The sequence below is a fragment of the Rosa chinensis genome, chromosome 4 (assembly GCF_002994745.2).
Source record: "Rosa chinensis cultivar Old Blush chromosome 4, RchiOBHm-V2, whole genome shotgun sequence".
In the NCBI taxonomy this organism is placed as follows: Eukaryota; Viridiplantae; Streptophyta; class Magnoliopsida; order Rosales; family Rosaceae; genus Rosa; species Rosa chinensis.
In genome coordinates this window covers 47,436,330-47,453,913 of record NC_037091.1, presented here as the reverse complement: position 1 = coordinate 47,453,913, position 17,584 = coordinate 47,436,330, and the positions used below count along the sequence as shown (strand labels likewise).

Below are 17,584 nucleotides of genomic sequence, written 5' to 3'. Positions count from 1 at the left end.
TCAGCCTGACTCTGTTTTACTGGCCTGTCCAACACATTGTGAGTATCAAGTTGATTTCAGTTTGTTTAGACTTATCGTTAATATATATATATATATAGGAAAATTCTAGTGTATGTTAATGTATGCCATACATTAACTTTTTTGAATATTTTAGACCGTCGGATATAATTAAATTGAGAATATATCTAACGGTTCAGAATATTCAATAATGGTAACCTGCTTACCCGTTAGCCTGTAAAACTAATTTTTTTTTTTTTTTTACAAAATTCTAAATTACATATCAACCATAAAATTTGAGACTTTCTCAGAAAACCCGAAATTGAAAGGGCAGGTAAGAAGTCATTCAATTTCTTCTGGTACGGCCACATTCTCCGGTCCAATCTCCACCACAACGCCTCCTTAGCCTCCACTGTCATCTCTCTCTACGCCTCTCTCTCTCTCTCTCTCTCTCCTCTTCCCCTCGCTACACCCACCATGTCTTCACCTCTTTCCCGAACCCAAATCTCTCTCTCTTCAACCATGCCATATATCAGAGCTTTGAGGAAGACCCCCTCACTTTATTTCAAGGTCATGATTTCTTGTTTATGATTCTTACAATGAGTTCTTGCAGGTTGAACCATCTTGGACTCTTGATTACTTCCAAAGGACTTTTCTTTTCGGGTGTCATCACATACTTTTGAAGTAAGGTTCTTGCTTTTCTTGAATCTTGATTCTGTCAAATGCAATTACCTTTGATTGTTTCTTTCATGTCCATATAATTCCTTTGATGGAACTTAAATTTCAAGATTTCATTTGCTCTTGTTACTATACCTTTTGTTTTATATATTCAGCTTGATGGTGCGATATTATGGCTATAATGAGAATTCTTGCAGACAATGTTTGGAAAATACTTCTGAATCAGTATTGGGTTGCTTGCCTTGGTCTGAGAGGAGGGCATTAAACACTGGGTGCTTCATAAGGTACTCTGATATTTTCTCAACAAGGAATTGGGAAGTGGAAGTTCCAGAGGTATATGAAATATACCCTATTTTTCTTTTGCATGTATTGTACGTAGTGATATGTACGTTTAGCTTGAGCATGAATGTGTGCATACATGAATTTTGCAGGTACGATTATTGTGATAACGTTCTTAGTTGTCAGTTCCCTGGTTGTTTTGGTAGTTGGAGGAGTTATTGAATTGTATATCTGGAAGCACTGATATATACAACAGAAAAGAACAGGTAAAATCCTTTTCTCCTACGGTTCAATACGAATAAGGTTGATACCCAGCCCCACCCCCTCATGAGCAACTAGCAGTAATTCTCCAATGTTTTCATAATGTATTTTTTCATGGGTTCTTTTCTTAGGTTTCAATGATGCAGAAAAGATGGCAAAAACCCTTAATGACGGTAGCTTAAACTTTAAGTACTCTACAATTGAAAAGGCCACATAATCTTTTGGCAATGACAATAAGCTTGGACAATGAGGTTTCGAAACAGTTTATAAGGTTAGCTTTTCTCCATATGCTTTGAACTGGAACTGAACGTGCTATTATGATTGCAGAAACTAATTGGTTAATTTCATCTTTGCAGGGAGTTTTGCCTGATGGGAGAGAGATTGCAGTGAAGAGGTTTTTCTTTAACAATAGGCATAGAGCAGCAAATTTCTATAATAAAATCAACATTATAAGCACTGTGGAACACAAAAATTTGGTTAGATTGTTGGGTTGAAGTTGCTCAGAACCGGAAAGCCTTCTGGGCTATGAATATTTAGCCAATAAGAGTCTTGACCGCTTCATTTTCGGTAATTAATAAGCACGTTGTATTTCTCATTGCTCTTTTCTTTTGTTCTATTTGGAGAAGTTTAGGTTTTATGTCCCCTTCTCTCTACGATTTGTATGTACTCTCTTTTTATCAATAGCAATTTTCTTATGGAGCTTACTATTTGTATTCTCATTTTGATGATTTCTACCTTATCTATGAATGAACTGATGTCTGTGTATATAGAAACAAATCACTTTTAGACTCAAAACTGATGTAAAAAAATGATAAACAAACCACTTGAAAAAACAAAATCGATGTTACAAAAAGATAGACACATCGGTTCTACTTAAAACGCATATGTCAAATATGGATAAAGAAATCGAAACTTGATGGAAATGATGTCATAATAAGAGATGAAATCAGTCTTTTACAAATCAATTGATGTCCAAACTCATTTTATACATCGAAATCTGATAAGAAACCGATGTGTCCAAACTCATTTTATTTAGGACATCGGCTAAAAACCGATGTCTGGATTTTCCAGACCTTTCTCATCACCCACTAAGACATCGGTCATAATTTTGTTTCTCATCGTTTTTAGCCGATTTCTGATGGCATTATTCTAGTAGTGATCCAGGCCTATTTAGTTGAATTGACGGTGATTTGGGGTTTAAGCGGCGGCGACAAAACCCCAACGGATTGGACATCACTGGAATTGGAGTTCGGATTAGTAGTCTTCTGGCTCCGAGGATGACTAAGAGAGATTGAAAATTTTGGGGTTTGGGAATTTTGATTTGGGGGTTTTGGGGCTTGTTCGATTAGATTTCTGTAAATTCAAACATAAGAGAAACTAAGGATGGAGAGAATTACAGTGGAGAAGTGATAGCGGAACGATGGTCAGGCCGCCATGACTCTGATACGCTAGAATTTCAACAATGGACCAAGAAGGAAGAAGGACCAAGGAGGAAGGAAGAAACAGAGAGGAAAAGAAAGGCAGATAGAGAAGACCCGTCCTCAGTTCAAAAAAAAAATTAATTATATTCTCTTTTGATTTTACGATAATAGAGGTCAATTGTAGTAATTAAGGTTGTACTTTTGATAATGCTTCGACGTTCCAAGCCTAAGTCATAAAATTGGTGACATAACGAATTATTGTAAAAAATGGTAGTCAAGTTGTTATTAGTGTTAATATTTCACTATAACAAGTTTGAGAACCATTTTACCAATAAAACAACGAATTGTGGTAAAAAGTGGTAATTTAGTTGTAATAAGTGTTAATACTTCACTATTACAAGTTTTTAGAACCACTTTACTAATAAAACAATGAATGTATTGTTATAATGGTAAAACTTCATATATTTAAGCAAATTTGCGGTGAGTCCGTTATGATGTAATAAGGTTGTCTATTTTGTAACTACTATCCTTTAAGAGTTATTTACTTATTTAACAATGTTTTTTCTAGATTTTACGGCAATTGAGGTTCAAAGTAATAACCAAGGTTGTATTTGTGGTAATTCTTCAATATTACAAGTCTGAGAACTATTTGACCGATGAGACAACGAATTGTTGTAGAAGTAGTAATCAAGCTCTTATTTGTGGTAATTTTTTATATTACAAGTCTGAGAACCATTTTACTAATGTGACAACGAATTGCTATCAAAGTGATAAAACTTTATATATATATATATATATATATATATATTGTAAATGAGGCGCGAGTCCTTAATTGTGTATTAAAATTCTCTATTTTGTAACTAATACTTTTCTTGTGTAAATCTCATCATCTATGAGATAATTACTCATTTGACAATGCATTTTATTATAAATTACAACAATTGAGGTATAAAGTAATAATTATGGTTGTTTTTATGATAATTACTTCAAATATGATTTCATTTACAAAAAAAAGGATCACTTTACCAATGCTACAACAAATGTTTTGTTCACATGGTAAATAATCATATTAGACCTAAAACTTTTCAAGTCCTTATTCTTGTAATCCAATTGTTCTTTTTGTAACTAGAGTCATTTCTTTTGTAAATTATATCATCGATGAGACATTTTACAACAAACGACCACATTGGACGTATTTAGTGATAATTATAGTTGTACTTAAAGCAATTACTATATTTACAATCTTCATTACAAGTTTTTGAATGATTTACGTATAAAATAATAAATGAGTACTTAGTATGGTAATTTTTATTTTTTTTAAGTACACATGTCAAATTAAAAGTGGATAACCTGTTGACTTGTACAACAGGTTTCACCAACTAATTTAATTTAATATATATTTATTAAAAAGTTAATGTATGACAAACATCAACACACCTTAGACTTCCCCTATATATATAATGTAGGGCTGGGAATTTAGCCCGAAAACCCGAGCCGGTCCCGGGCCCTTTAAAAAAATTTGGCAGTTTTATAAAGTCCGGCCCGAAAACATTATATAAAGGGCCGGGCCCGGTCCTTAGAAGTCAGAAAAAAAAAAGCCCGAAGGCCCGAAATCATGTAAAAGTAAGGCAATTATTTTTTTTTTTCTAGTTTTCTCTCTCCTTCCTTCACTCTCTCTTCTTTTCTTCTCGTCCCTTCTTTCTCCAGTTCCTGTCTTCTTCTTGTTCCTCACTCCTTTTTTTTTTTTTCCCTTCTCTTCCTAAGCCTCCTTCCCCATCAAATCAATGGTAGATCATTAGAGAGAATTCCTAGTCTGCCTTTGTCACTCAACCCCAAAATCTGCAAAACTCCATTGGAACAGTGGCTCTTCCATTCCATCACCCGCCTATCTCTCTCTCTCTCTCTCTCTCTCTCTCTCTCTCTCAATCTCTCTAGATTTTCTGTAGCTTTTCCAGGAAAATAATGCTCAAAAGGTCTGGAAGTTGATGTCAAATTTGAGTTGCGCAGATTGCAAAAGTCTGGAAGCTTGATTCGATTACAAAGTTTGAGTTTGATTTCCGAGCCTGAGCAAGAGGATCGAAGTATGAGCTTGATTCCCATCTTCCATAGACCCAGACTTGGAGCTTTGAACTGGGCAGAGCAATTTGGGTTTGGAGCAGTGGAGCTTAGATCTGCAATTTGTATCGAAGTTCATCGATCTGTTCTTTTTTTTTTTTTATAGCCTTTTGGGCCCGAAAACCCGCAAAACCCGGCCCGGGAAAAACGGTTCGGGCTCAACTCGGTCCCAAAAATTAAAAAATATTATTTAGGCCCGGCCCGAAAATTTCGGTCCAGGTCCGGGCCCTTCAAATTTTACACGGGCTGGGCCCATTCCCAGCCCTAATATAATGTATGTTACTCATTTCACTGCACTTCTCTCTCAAATTTTTGTCAGAAAAAACTGAGAAAGAGACAACTATCAAGTGATGCAGAGCCTTTCTCAGTTAGCCATTCTATAATTTCATTGGCTAATGCGACTCTCTGGACATTGTTTGCCTGCCTTAAAAGAGATTTTTTCATCGGAGTAAGTACATATGCGCTACACTGATGATGGCATGCAAATTGCAATGAGCGTTTTTATCAATTGATAAGTTTGAATATGCGTACAGGTACCCAATGCTGTTGGTATCCTGATTGCCATCGCGGAGCTCATCTTCACCACCAACCATCCCCAAACTGAAGAGGAAGAGCCACTTTTGAAGTAGCTGATTTGCCACTACGAATTTCATTCAAATTTGTGTCTGAAATGTATAAGGGTTTCGACTTTCGACCCTTCATTCCATCACGGAACTCTTTAATTTGTCGAATTACTTTTATCCGTTCTTGACCAGGATCCGTACCGGAGAACCTTTTTTTTAGGGAAAAAAGACACACAGCTTTTTGATATGGAATGGCAGACAATAACTTGGTCTATGTTGGTTGAGTTCTTATTGCATGAGATCATGAAGCAATGATGGCTCAAATCTTTTTGCATGAGATCATGAAGTAGAGAAATAAGTTTCCTCTTTAGAAAGAGAAGGCCGTGTTTTTACTTATATATAATTGACTCCGACGGATTATATTACCAACCATATTCCATATTCTATATTGCTTTTGATTCCAATTTCCATGTTGAAACCTAATCAAACTTCTTCACCCCAACTTGAAAAACATCGACTAAAATAAAAGAACAAACTTTTCCTGCTAATTATATATAGAAGCGCATTCTATGGACCAATCTCACCAAAATCTAACAAAGATGGCTGTCTTGATTACCAAGCCTGCGTTTAATCAATTTGATGTCGTTTCTAACCATTCAGACCACCACTTCAGCTGCGTGGAAAAGCAGGGAAAGGGGAAGAATAATAACATCGGAGATGAAGATTGTTTCACCAACATCGGCAGTACCATCTACAAGACGATCATGCGTGAATGGAAAATTCTAGAGAAGGACCTTCCGGACACTATCTACGTGCGGGTGTACGATACACGCATTGACCTCCTCAGGGCTGTGATTATCGGAGCTGCCGGCACACCTTACCACGATGGTCTCTTTTTCTTCGACATTAAATTCCCACCTGACTACCCAAAGCACCCCCCAAAGGTCCATTACCGGTCACATGGGTTATGTCTCAACCCAAACCTCGGCGCTGGTGGACACGTCTGCTTAAGCATTCTCAATACATGGATTGGCTGGAGATATGAGCGGTGGAACCCAGCTCAGTCGACAATCCTCCAAGTTTTGGTGTCTATACAGGCGCTCGTTCTCAACGAGAAGCCCTATTAATCTATTATAACGAACCGGGTAAGAGTTTCTTTGGCCTGAACCTTCACTCCGAATTTTACAACGAAGTTGTGTTTATATCAACATGCAAGTCCACCTTGTATTTGCTCCGAAATCCACCAGAGAATTTTGAGGCCTTCACTACTGAGCATTTTCGTGGGAGAGCAAGCGGTATAATGAGAGCGTGCAGCACTTATGCAGGTGGGCGCGTGGCAGTCGGTAGCATCAATGAGAATGAGGCTGCATGCCCACCTTTGTATTCTGTTTCCAAGAGGTTCAAGGGGTCGATGAAGCAGCTGTACCCACTACTCGGGGAGGCTTTTAGAAGGATTGGGGTTTCTCCTCAACATTGGGTAGAGGAGGACTTGATGGTGGAGAGGAGTTTGATGATGACGACTTCGGTGGAGAAGAAAGCTGTGCTACCCCTTTCGTGGCTGTTTCGTTTATTACATTGTTTACCCTGGGTGCGCCGCTTATGATCAGCTGAAACAACGGTGAGATTGATTAATTCAATTAGCGCGCAAGTTTAGCTGACCGCAGAGGTGTTTTACAATTGTTTGTGTGGTATCAAGAACGTTGAACTTGGGTTTTGTATCCTAAGACCTGGCTTCCTTACTCCATTAATTTTCCGTTAGTCTGTCTCCACAGTGTTCCAGGCGCGCCGGTTTCATTCTAAAATATAATCCTATGTAAATGTACTTTTTTATTTCATTTTAGACTTAATACTTATTAAAGGAGGTCCATCTTGATCTCTCTGTGTTCCTTGAGAATTGCCTACATTTGATGCACGAATGAGTGGAAAAGGAGGTGCTAGCTGCTATCTGAGAGGTCATGGAAGGTGATGCAAGAGCTTCTTGTACTCTGACAGACTTGAGGTGACGATTGGTTCAAATTTCTCTGAGAGGTCATGAAAAATCATTTTTTCGCAGTTCAGATAAAATAGTTTCCCATTATAATCTGATCATGAAGAAAGATGTGGAGAACCCTCATGAGAATTCTCCTTGAGAATAATCCAACATTTAAATTTTGCCTCTTATCCCCATTTATTAGTTGCCCTTAATAATTACTTTCAAGTTTCAACTTACCCTCTTGATAAAGATAAAAAATAAAAATAAAAAAACATTAAAGAAAAAGTTTCACGTACGCAACGTTATGTACATGGTTGTTGAAATTTTTCTGCGACTATCGTTGTATAATGTTGCAAACTGGTAAAAGATTTTCCGAACAATTTTCAGTGAATATAGAGGGCTATCTACTTACATGTTTGTTTGTTTGTTTTCCATAGCCGACGCTGAATAATTACTTAATGAAAAGAAATAAGAAAACACAGATGCCTTCAGTTCTCGAGAAACAGATGTTACATGAGCTAGCTAGTAAGAAAAATTACGACAGTTAATTGGTCTATAATCTCAAGTTCTCAACTAATTGAGTAGAGTAGAGTTGCTTGAGATTGATGGTCTTTTCTTATTTGATTCGGTTTCTTGTGCCCCAAACTAGCTGCTCTGTCAGTGACGACGTAACCGAGTGCATCACCTGTTTTCCTTCCATACTCTTTGTACGATAACACAAGTATTTTCTGATCACATTAAACTTTTGAGAAAACCTTTTATTTCGGGTTTCAATAGTTCAACACTTGGAATAATTTAAGATTGGATCCCAAATTTTGGACGTGTTAGTCTTTGAATTTAGGAATGTCATTTGACCTAGATATCATGGAGCTAGAAGGGCTACTCATATTCATGCATGTATGGGTCTAAAAAATAAAACTAGTTAGGTGGGAGGAAGTCAGATTGCTATTTCCATATCCCTGACCATTTTCTTCAGCATTAATGCCGTCAGTTGAAGTTCTTGCATCTTCCTGATCATGAACTCAGATTTAAATTGGCTTCAAGTCGCAGTGGCCCAAATTAAAGAAATTAATCTTGCTTCTGAACGTCTTTGATGATGTGATCTTGTTCAGTCTCCGGTCAACGTACTCTTCTGTGAGTTCTGTCCCAAATCCTATCCATACCTCCCCACCAAAAACACCAGTACCCTGAAAGGCAGAAGTGGAATAAAGTAAGTGAAAGTTGTACATTAGTATAAAAGGAATTCAGAAGCAGAATAAGTATGAATTAAACTAAAACTTAGAGATTTAAGGTTAAGTAAATAGAATGGTGAGTCAAAAGGTATGAAACCACAAAAAAGTCAAAATTAAAACTAATTTTTTTCAGTTTCTCTCACCACCTAGGCTAACCCCAAAAGACTAGCTCTTTATAATTAGCAAATGGGTCAAATGAAAACGAAAGAAAGCACAATTGTGCATGTGGTCTCAACAGAAATGGGTTCAGGCTAACTAGTTCTTATTCATAGGAATTTCACTTCAATATGTTGGGAAGACATCCTACATTGAAGTCCCCCTCGTTAAAAAAAAGGAAACAAACAGAAAAACAATGTTGCTTGTTAGAGCTAGTTTGTTCTGTTTGTGGCTATGTACTAATCTAGCTAAGGACGCTTGGTACCTCTACACTTGATCTAATTGGCAATAAAAGCGATTAGTAAAATCAATCGTTTTCTTTATAATCCACAAAATATCTTTGCAAAGCCACTTATGTCTGTCTTAAAAAAAATGCAACGTTTTAGTGATTTCATATATATATGTGTGTGTGTGTGTGTGTGTGTGTATTTTCAAATTGTGCAAATTAAAAGTTTCACTAACCTTGTGGCTGATGATAATTTGAAATTTCTTCACTGCAAAACAAAAGAGACATACAAATTAGCATATAAATTTCTCAGCAACAAAAAAGTAGTCAATAAGGTTTCTGAAAATTAAGAAGCACAAGTGAATGGAAGTACCAATGGACGGGAGAGACGAGAACGAGAGCTCGCTTCTGTGATTGGGAAGCGAGCCTTTTCCGTTGACTGTGGATGCTCCATCTCGCCATCTCTAAGGTGGGTCCCAGGCATCTCCTTCTCCTTCTTCTTCTTGCTCTGATCAGAATGGTGACCTACGGTTTACGTGGCCTTGGCTCTAATCGGAGAGAGATGAGGGAAATCGAAGTATCGAACTGCTCTATACGACGTCGTGGCACTGTTATCGGGTCATCCGGTTTGCCCACAGATACAGCCCAAGTCACAGACGGGTTTGGCGGGAACAAATCCACGAGATCCACTACGACGCGGACGCATAAAAGCCAATCGGTTTTCCCAACATTTTTTTTTTTTTTTATACTTCTTTTAGCACTAGCAGTCCATAATTAGAGCCATTTTGATTCCAATCAAAACGTCTCAAGTTGAAATTTGAGGACCCTCTTATTTTTAACAAGTATTTCGACTTCTTTTGTTTACCTTGAATATAATTTTGAATTTTAGAAGCTGCTTCATAAATCTATGACTTTAATACATGTAATTATTAGACTTAGCTTCACGAGAATTTGTCAAGATGTTAAATGGATTTTAGTCTTTGGTCTAAGGAGAAGACAGAGATCTGCAACATGATTAATGAGTGTTTTAAGAAAGTACGTTTAAAGAGGAATTTGTTGAAGACTTTGATAAAAATACTCCGAACTTGGAGTGTGAAATAATTGCGTAGTGGCTATTATATCCATCTTTCTCATTTGATGTCGAAAGAAAATTAAAAAAATCTTTTCTCTCTATTTTTTTTTATTTAAAAAAGGAAGCTTATTGAAACAATTAACGATTAATCGTTCTGAATGACATCCCTTATAATTTTGACAGCTGTGACAAACTTTATAGCTAAGATATAACAAACAAGAAGGTATACTAAACCATTCAATTTTCCATGTACACTAGAACACTGCTCTAAAGCACTAACAAAGTGGCTAGCAAAAATTGAAGTTATATCGTCAATCTCCTCAAGATATTACCAACAACAACAACATTTCCACAACCTTGAAATTTGTAAATCAAACCATCGGAATCTGCAATTTGGGCGTGCAAGAAAATGACAAACCAACCACATGTAGACTTGTCCCAGCCTACAACACACTGCTCGACAAGACACACAATTGTGATACTCATAGTGTGATTACACTGCGATTCTTCATAGAATGTAGAAAGGATCCTTTCACCCAAAATTAAGAACAACAACCCTAAAGAGTGAATTACACAAAGTATTTAGCACAACACCTCATGGGTCCCAAACAGGAGCGGATCCAAGATTCAATTGTTGTCTAAGCTAATCACAACATAATCAGAAGCCAAATAAAGCATCAAGAAATCCCAAAGCTAGCCCAACAAAATTACAAAAGCTCATTCAGTCATTCACTTATTGTTACTTGATTTTTTCTTATTTTTTTAGCCAGTAATTTATCATCAAAGACATGACTCATTCCATTCAGTCGGTAATTCTAACTAAAAATAGTTAAACTACAATCATCAATTCATCAAAGCATTCATTATCCACCGACTGACCGAGACCGACCATGATAAGAATTCAAGATCCTCAGTTCGGCAGTTCCAATCCTCACTCCTCAGCAGGCAGCGGCTCATCTAACATGGAATCTCTGTCTCTGTCTTTCTCCGCCACTGGCAGCACCGTAGCAAACAGAATCTGCGAGACTCTCGATCTGGGCAGACTGGGCATCTGGGCGAGAGGAGATCTGGGAATCTAGGATTTCTTTGAGAAAGTCAGAAAACCCCAGTTCGGCAAAAATAGAGCAGGAAGATCCGAAGAAGAACCGGGGAAATGGGAGATCGATAGAGCACGTACCTCGTTACGAGAAGGAGAAAGGTGTGAGCTTCAGCTGCTGTGACTCAGTGAGTGTGAGTGGGTGGCTGTGTGAGGGTAGTGACTCCCAGTGAGGCACTAAGGCTGCGACTCTACGAGCGGTGAGAGTGATACTGATGGGTAATTTTTTTTTCTACATACCTAAGGGTTTTTAGCCCAAAATCTTGTCTAGGCTTGAGCCCATATAGCCTTCCATGTCGGTCCGCCCCTGGTCCCAAAGACGATGGAAATAAAGCTTTTTTATTTTTTTTGTATTATAATCAATTACAACCATTAGCCAAGAGCATATGGCCATATGGGTGTGTTTCATCTTTATTGGATTGTGAGGATATCCAAGTCTGGTTGCATTAAAGTTAGTTTTGCCAAAATTTGAAGGAAGCAGAAGTGGCCTTTTAGCCAAATTGAAACTTAGGAGGATATAGGTAGCAGAACGCAGATGAAATTCAATTCCTAATAAAAGAATTCGAATTTGTAGCCAAAAATGAGAGATGTAGAACTACTGAACTAGTACGGTAGCCAGAGATTCGAAGGTATGCCTCATTCTTAGCACCAACTCATCTTTCGGTAAATTTTGTAGAAACCCATTTGATGGACTTCGGCTCTAGGTTGATAGCAGGTACCAATGAAATTCAACCTTAGAAACATCTACTATATCTTTTCCTATATTTTTCACATACTTATTAACTTGAGACATACATCCTTGAGAAATTTTATTATTCACAAAAATTTGACGGTACTTCCAAAGTTAATAACATAGTTAAAGTTAAGTGACTAAAACAATTAAATCAATGACCAAAGTGTCGAGCAAGTCATAATGCAGTGATGATTTATAAAATTCTTCTAAAGAAGAAATATTAATAAGTCGAACAAGATACTATTTGGTTAAACTTTGTGATTTTTTTTTTGGCAATAGAACAACTTAAATGTTTGACAATAGCGAAGTGGGGAATAGCCTTAGCGTTGACCGTCTCTGCTCCCGCTGAACTTGACAACTTGTAGTCTTGTGCAATAAATAAATTTTTTTTTTTAAAGGAAATAAATTTATTCTTTATTGGGAAAATGATTGGTTGTGTATAAGAGCATCTCCAACAGTAAAAGCTATTTTTTTAGCTAAATCATCTAAAAGTTAAATTTAGGTAGTAAATTTCTAGCTTTTCCTCCAGCAGTGTTAGCTAAACTAAAAAAATTGAACGTGGAGTGTTTAGCTTTTTGTTATTTTCTCTCTCCTCCCTAGCTAAATTTAGCTAGAGATTTTAGCAAAAGCCAAATTTGACTTTCATATAGCTATTCTGCTGGAGTGCTAAAATATCTCAAATTAGCCAAATTTATAACTTTTTGTTGAAATAGCTAGTCTGTTGGAGATGCCCTAAGACCAAAAAGAAACTGAAAGGAGTCAAGGAGAGAATAATTCGGTTAGAAAGAGAAATAGGTACGGACTCCGGGACCCACCAAATTTTTCGGGGATCCGTTGTTAGAAAATGTATTGAATTAATTACTATGGGAGTATGGGGCGTGATCTGCACGGTGCCTAGCAATAAGAGCTGTTAATTCCAAAGTGCGTTGGTGGTTTATTACTTTATTACATAGGGGAGGATTCAGTGCACCGTTGCACCGGCATAAATGGATGGTTAAATTATATTAAATAGACTCTTAAGTTATTAATAAAAATATTAATTATAATTAAATATTAAGGGTTGAGATCATTTTATAAGTGTTGAGTCATTTGCACCGTCAGTGCATAGAATAATTTTCATTATTTTTAATTTTTATGTTCAATCATATGTGTATTAAAAATAAAATAAAGATTCTTTTGAAAAAATAAAAAATAAATAAAAGATCATCGGATTATTTAGCCACTAGTCTTGTAAAGACCTCTTCATATGTCTTTTCAAGGCCTGATGGTTGACATTTTAGAAATATTGGTCTATTGTTAACGGTGATATTTGTCTAACAGTGCGCACTATCTTAAAAACTGGTCATTTATTATTAAAATTCAATCATTCTCATTTGGTTATGATTCCTAAAGTGATAGAACCAAATATAGCTTCTGATTTGAGGCCTATTACTTTATGCAATGTTGTCTACAAAATTGCAGCAAAGGTAATAGCCAATAGATTGAAAGCTATTTTACTTCAGATTATATCCCCTCTGCAAAGCGCCTTTGTACCAGTAGGGCTCAATTTACCTCATTTGGTTCGAGCCGTTACTAATCATGATTATGATCTCTCTATGTTGAGCAATATATCTTGTGGAGGACTTTCAAGACTTGATCAAGTGTTTCATTCACTTCTATTGAAATTTTACATGTAATAGGCTGACAAACAATGTTGCTCATAGGCTAGCCAATCTCAACTTTGAGTCTCACATCCAAGCTAAGTGGTTCACCTTATAGGCCTAGGACGGTTCGGGTTTAAAAAATAAATAAAAAACAGGAACTGAAACCGAACCTCTGGAGATGTTTTTGGTTCAGGTTTGTCAAAATTTAAGGCTGGAACCGACAACAAATCGAACCGGTTTCATTCGAGTCGGTTTTGTCGGTTATTGGTTCCTAAACAGCAAATTGCCAAAGTGCAAAACTGAAACATATTTCTTCCAAATTGGGCAACTAAAACTCACTGTTTTTTACCATCAAAAGTACAGAAATGTATGAAACTGAAATCCACCTTTCTCTAGCTCATGAATGCCATCAATTGATCAAAGAATGAGATTAAACTAAAGCACTGTGCTTATGTGCTACCCTTCTCTAGCAGCATATTTGCCATATCAAGTAATTATAGACTTATAGTATTACACAATCAAGCAGCATATCAAGCAATAATCAAGCTAGAACAACAACAAACTGTCAAACTATGAAACTGAAATAAAATGAGTAGTAGAGTACAGCAACATTATTAAAGGCTGAAACAGAAATGAAATAAAGATAGCAAGCATTCAAGTGATTCAACAAGTTCAACAAACAATTAGATAATCAAGTTCTAAAATAACAATGACAAAAATTTAAAAAATGCAGCAAACAATCAAACTATCAAACATCTTCTAGACTTCCACAATTCCACTTTCAAATTACATTCTTGATTCTTCCATAGTTCCAACTTCCAAACACAACCTGCTGCAACTCAAACAAAAAATAAAATAAAAAACTAGTAAGTTCACCAACTCACCAAGTCCAGAACTGATCAAACTCATCAAGGAATGCAAAGTGAGAAACAGCAACTCAGCAAGTGAGAAAACCTGAGTTTTTTTTTTTTTTTCACACTCCTAGTCTTTGACACTGATTTGGAAGATTTTGATGCATCACTACTCTTTGAAAGTTTGGAAGACTTTGTAGCCTTTCGGCTTTGTTGAGGGGCATGAGTTTCTTCAACTTCTACTGCTGCACCTGCATTGGCCTTCTCCAATCTCTTTCTCTCTTCTTCTGCTTGTTCTACATAAGTGCAAACAAACAAAGAACAGTTCACATTATTAAAGACTTAAAGTTGCAAATGAGTGGAGCAGTATTTACACTGAGCTCTCTTTGTACAGCCAACTATAGTCTCCTATCCATCCACAACCTCCAGTAATGGCTTGTCGAATTTGGTGAAATGTTCCCACACTTCGGACCTCTCCTTCTTGGCCTTCTTATCCCTCTTTCTCTTCGTGTTCTTTGCATGCTCAAACTTCTTCTTCCTTTTAGTTTTTGAAGCTCGAGTTGCTGGAGAAGGAGATGATGTTTAATTCTGTTCATCTCCATTTTGTGGAGCAGCCATGACCTCATTGTCAGTTACTGAATTAGTGGAGTGACTGGATTGAGCTGCTGACTTAGAGCCTTCAGAGGCCATTACTTTGGACTGGAATCAGAAGAATTAGGGATTTGGGGATTTTCGAATTGTTTAGACTTTGGACTTTTCGAATGGGGGATCGGTCGATTGGGTGAAGGCATTAAGGAATGGCATTTGTAGTGTTAACTATACATACCAAATTCCAATAATTTTCTAGCTACCAGACCAAAGATTTGTTTTTTTTTTTTTTAAATCTATCAAAATTTTCTCTGTGCGCAAAAAGGTTTTTTTTATCTATCATCTCTCTTTCTTGTTTCTTCTTATCTTTTCTCTAATCTTTCATGATATAAATATTTTTTTGATACCCAACATGTTCATTGCAGTTGTTGAATGTGATTTTTTTTTTGTTCAATTGTGATACATGGAACCCTAGTAGCAATAAAAAATTATTTATGAAACCATAAGACCCAAATATTGTGGTCTACCCCTAAAATCTTGAATAGTGTTGCTATGAAATATTGAGTTTTGTCTTATTAATTATTCTCATCGATTTGAATTTATATCATGGTTCAAGGAAAGCTTGAACAATTTAATTTCAATTGATTGATTATAGATCAAGACATTGATCAATATTTTTATGATATATATATATATATATATATGTTAATAGGTGAAAACAAAATTGATGAGAATAATTAACCATAAACATCAAGTGATCTATATTGTATCTTTAAGTTGATTGGGAGATTAGAAATGAGAACAAACTAGCTAGACAGAGTAATAATTATTCATTTGAGTCAAGTTCTACTAGAAGATACTTGACTATTGAAGAGACAACGAGTTATTATCGTGCTTTGCATTTGCACTGCATTGGTTGTGTTTTTTGTTTTTTATTTATTTTTATTTACTAGAAAATCTATAGAAGTCATTTATAATAAAGTATATAGATTTTCAAGAATCAATAGAAAGTCTATTGCTAAAATCAATGGTTTTAAGAAATCATTAGTAGTCTATCAACTTTTTAAAGAGTCTGTGGACTTTTCAAAAAGTTTGTCATTTAAAAAAAATCTGCACAAATCCAAATACAATACCCCCCCCCCCCCCCCGCAAAAAAAAATTTAAGTGAAACTTTAAGAAATGTTTATTCAACTATATTATCTACTCTATTTGAAAAGAATATATTGAACAAGCTTCATTTCATAGTGATTTGTAGTGATTAAGGGTTGAATTGGTATATATATAGGATCACTGACAAACAACAATTATAGAATTTGACTTAATACATCCTAAATATTTATTATTAATTATGAAAATAAATTATAAAAAGTAAATACTTAGTAACCTTGAGTAACTAATTTTTTATTCGAAAACAAAAAAATGTGAGTGAGGAAGTAGAAATAGAAAGAGTGACATAAATATGTTGAAATTTTTATATTTATAGAGTTAGAATTTCAAAAGGTAAGTTGAAAAATATTGAAGTGAAGTAAAGTGAATTTTGATAGTTGAATTAAAAATTTGCTGGTATTGTGCTTTGTTCTTGTTTTATAACAAAAAAAAAAAAGACGGATAATTCATCAATTTTATATGTCCAGAACATACTATATTAATAAAAAGATGTTAAGAACGAGGACAAGAGCATCCCAGCAGAGTTGGTCTTGGTGTTGGCTCTATTCCAAGAGGGCAGAGATTCAAAACCATCATCTGCTCAATTGTTGAGAATTTTTTGTTTGAGAGCAACTCATGAAAATTTCAAAATGTCGCTATATTTTCTATAATATCCAATATTTCGCAAAATATTGATATATTTAAAAATTTTCGGATGAAATAATCATGATATGTGGAGAAAATATCTCAGGTTCAAAAAAAATATTTTCGGCAATGTTTCACCGATTTTATCGAATTTTTAGTCCTTGGACTCTCTCTAACCCTCCTCTCACTTGTGCCTCCCAAAATGAAATTGGTTTAGGAATTCACTCTTTGTGGTTTTATATTATCAGTTGGGTGGAATTAGGGTTCAAGTTCTAGTGGTATTGAGAAGAACCCAATTCAAATCTTCTCAAGCAGGGGCTCCAAGGAAGATCATTAAAGCAGAGAGGGGTATTGTAATTGGTTTCAAATTTTGGAAATTTTAAAGAGTTCTTTACAGATTTTTTTAGAGTTAGAGTTCATATTCTCAGTTTCGATTTGCTGTCAGTGATTTTGAGTTCAAATATTTGAAATACATAGTACCCATCTTATTTATTTTGATTGTGAGTTTTCTTTATGTGCATATTATGTAGTATGTGGTTGGAGTGGATTTGGTGTGTTGTTGGATCCTGGTTCTGTTAAACAATTAAGAGGTAAGAGTTTTGACTCTTCCCTTTTTTGAACTCTTTTTACTGGTACAAGGGGAAGTTCTTCACAATGTCTTTCACCCGGTTGCTGTAAATAAATATTCTTAGGATTGTGAGGATTGTTGTGTGTTCTTTGTGTCTTTTTTCAAGTTTGGAATGTAACTTTTCATATTGGTAAAAAGAATGAAACTCATAATGATTTTATAATTTGATCAGTTCATATTGTTACTGACTTTGGGAACCCATTCATTTTCCTGACTCTCGTCTATTCTCATGTCTTTTCAGATCACACCAAAAGTGTTGCAAGTTTGGGCAAGATTTCTCAT

The 17,584-nt window shown here is 35.7% G+C and overlaps 1 long non-coding RNA gene and 1 pseudogene across 2 annotated transcripts; both read left to right on the top strand.

Moving 5' to 3' along the window:
* The first annotated feature begins 479 nt into the window (after positions 1 to 479).
* Positions 480 to 1,808, top strand: LOC121052521. 2 transcript variants are annotated; one of them, XR_005809329.1, is made up of 5 exons: positions 480 to 681; positions 873 to 1,008; positions 1,107 to 1,220; positions 1,347 to 1,486; positions 1,572 to 1,808. It is a non-coding gene; the product is annotated as an uncharacterized LOC121052521 (long non-coding RNA). The 2 variants fall into 2 exon arrangements; XR_005809330.1 differs by having other exon boundaries at positions 831 to 1,008.
* Positions 1,809 to 5,913: 4,105 nt separating this feature from the next.
* Positions 5,914 to 6,917, top strand: LOC112199432 (annotated as a pseudogene).
* The last annotated feature ends 10,667 nt before the right edge of the window (positions 6,918 to 17,584 follow it).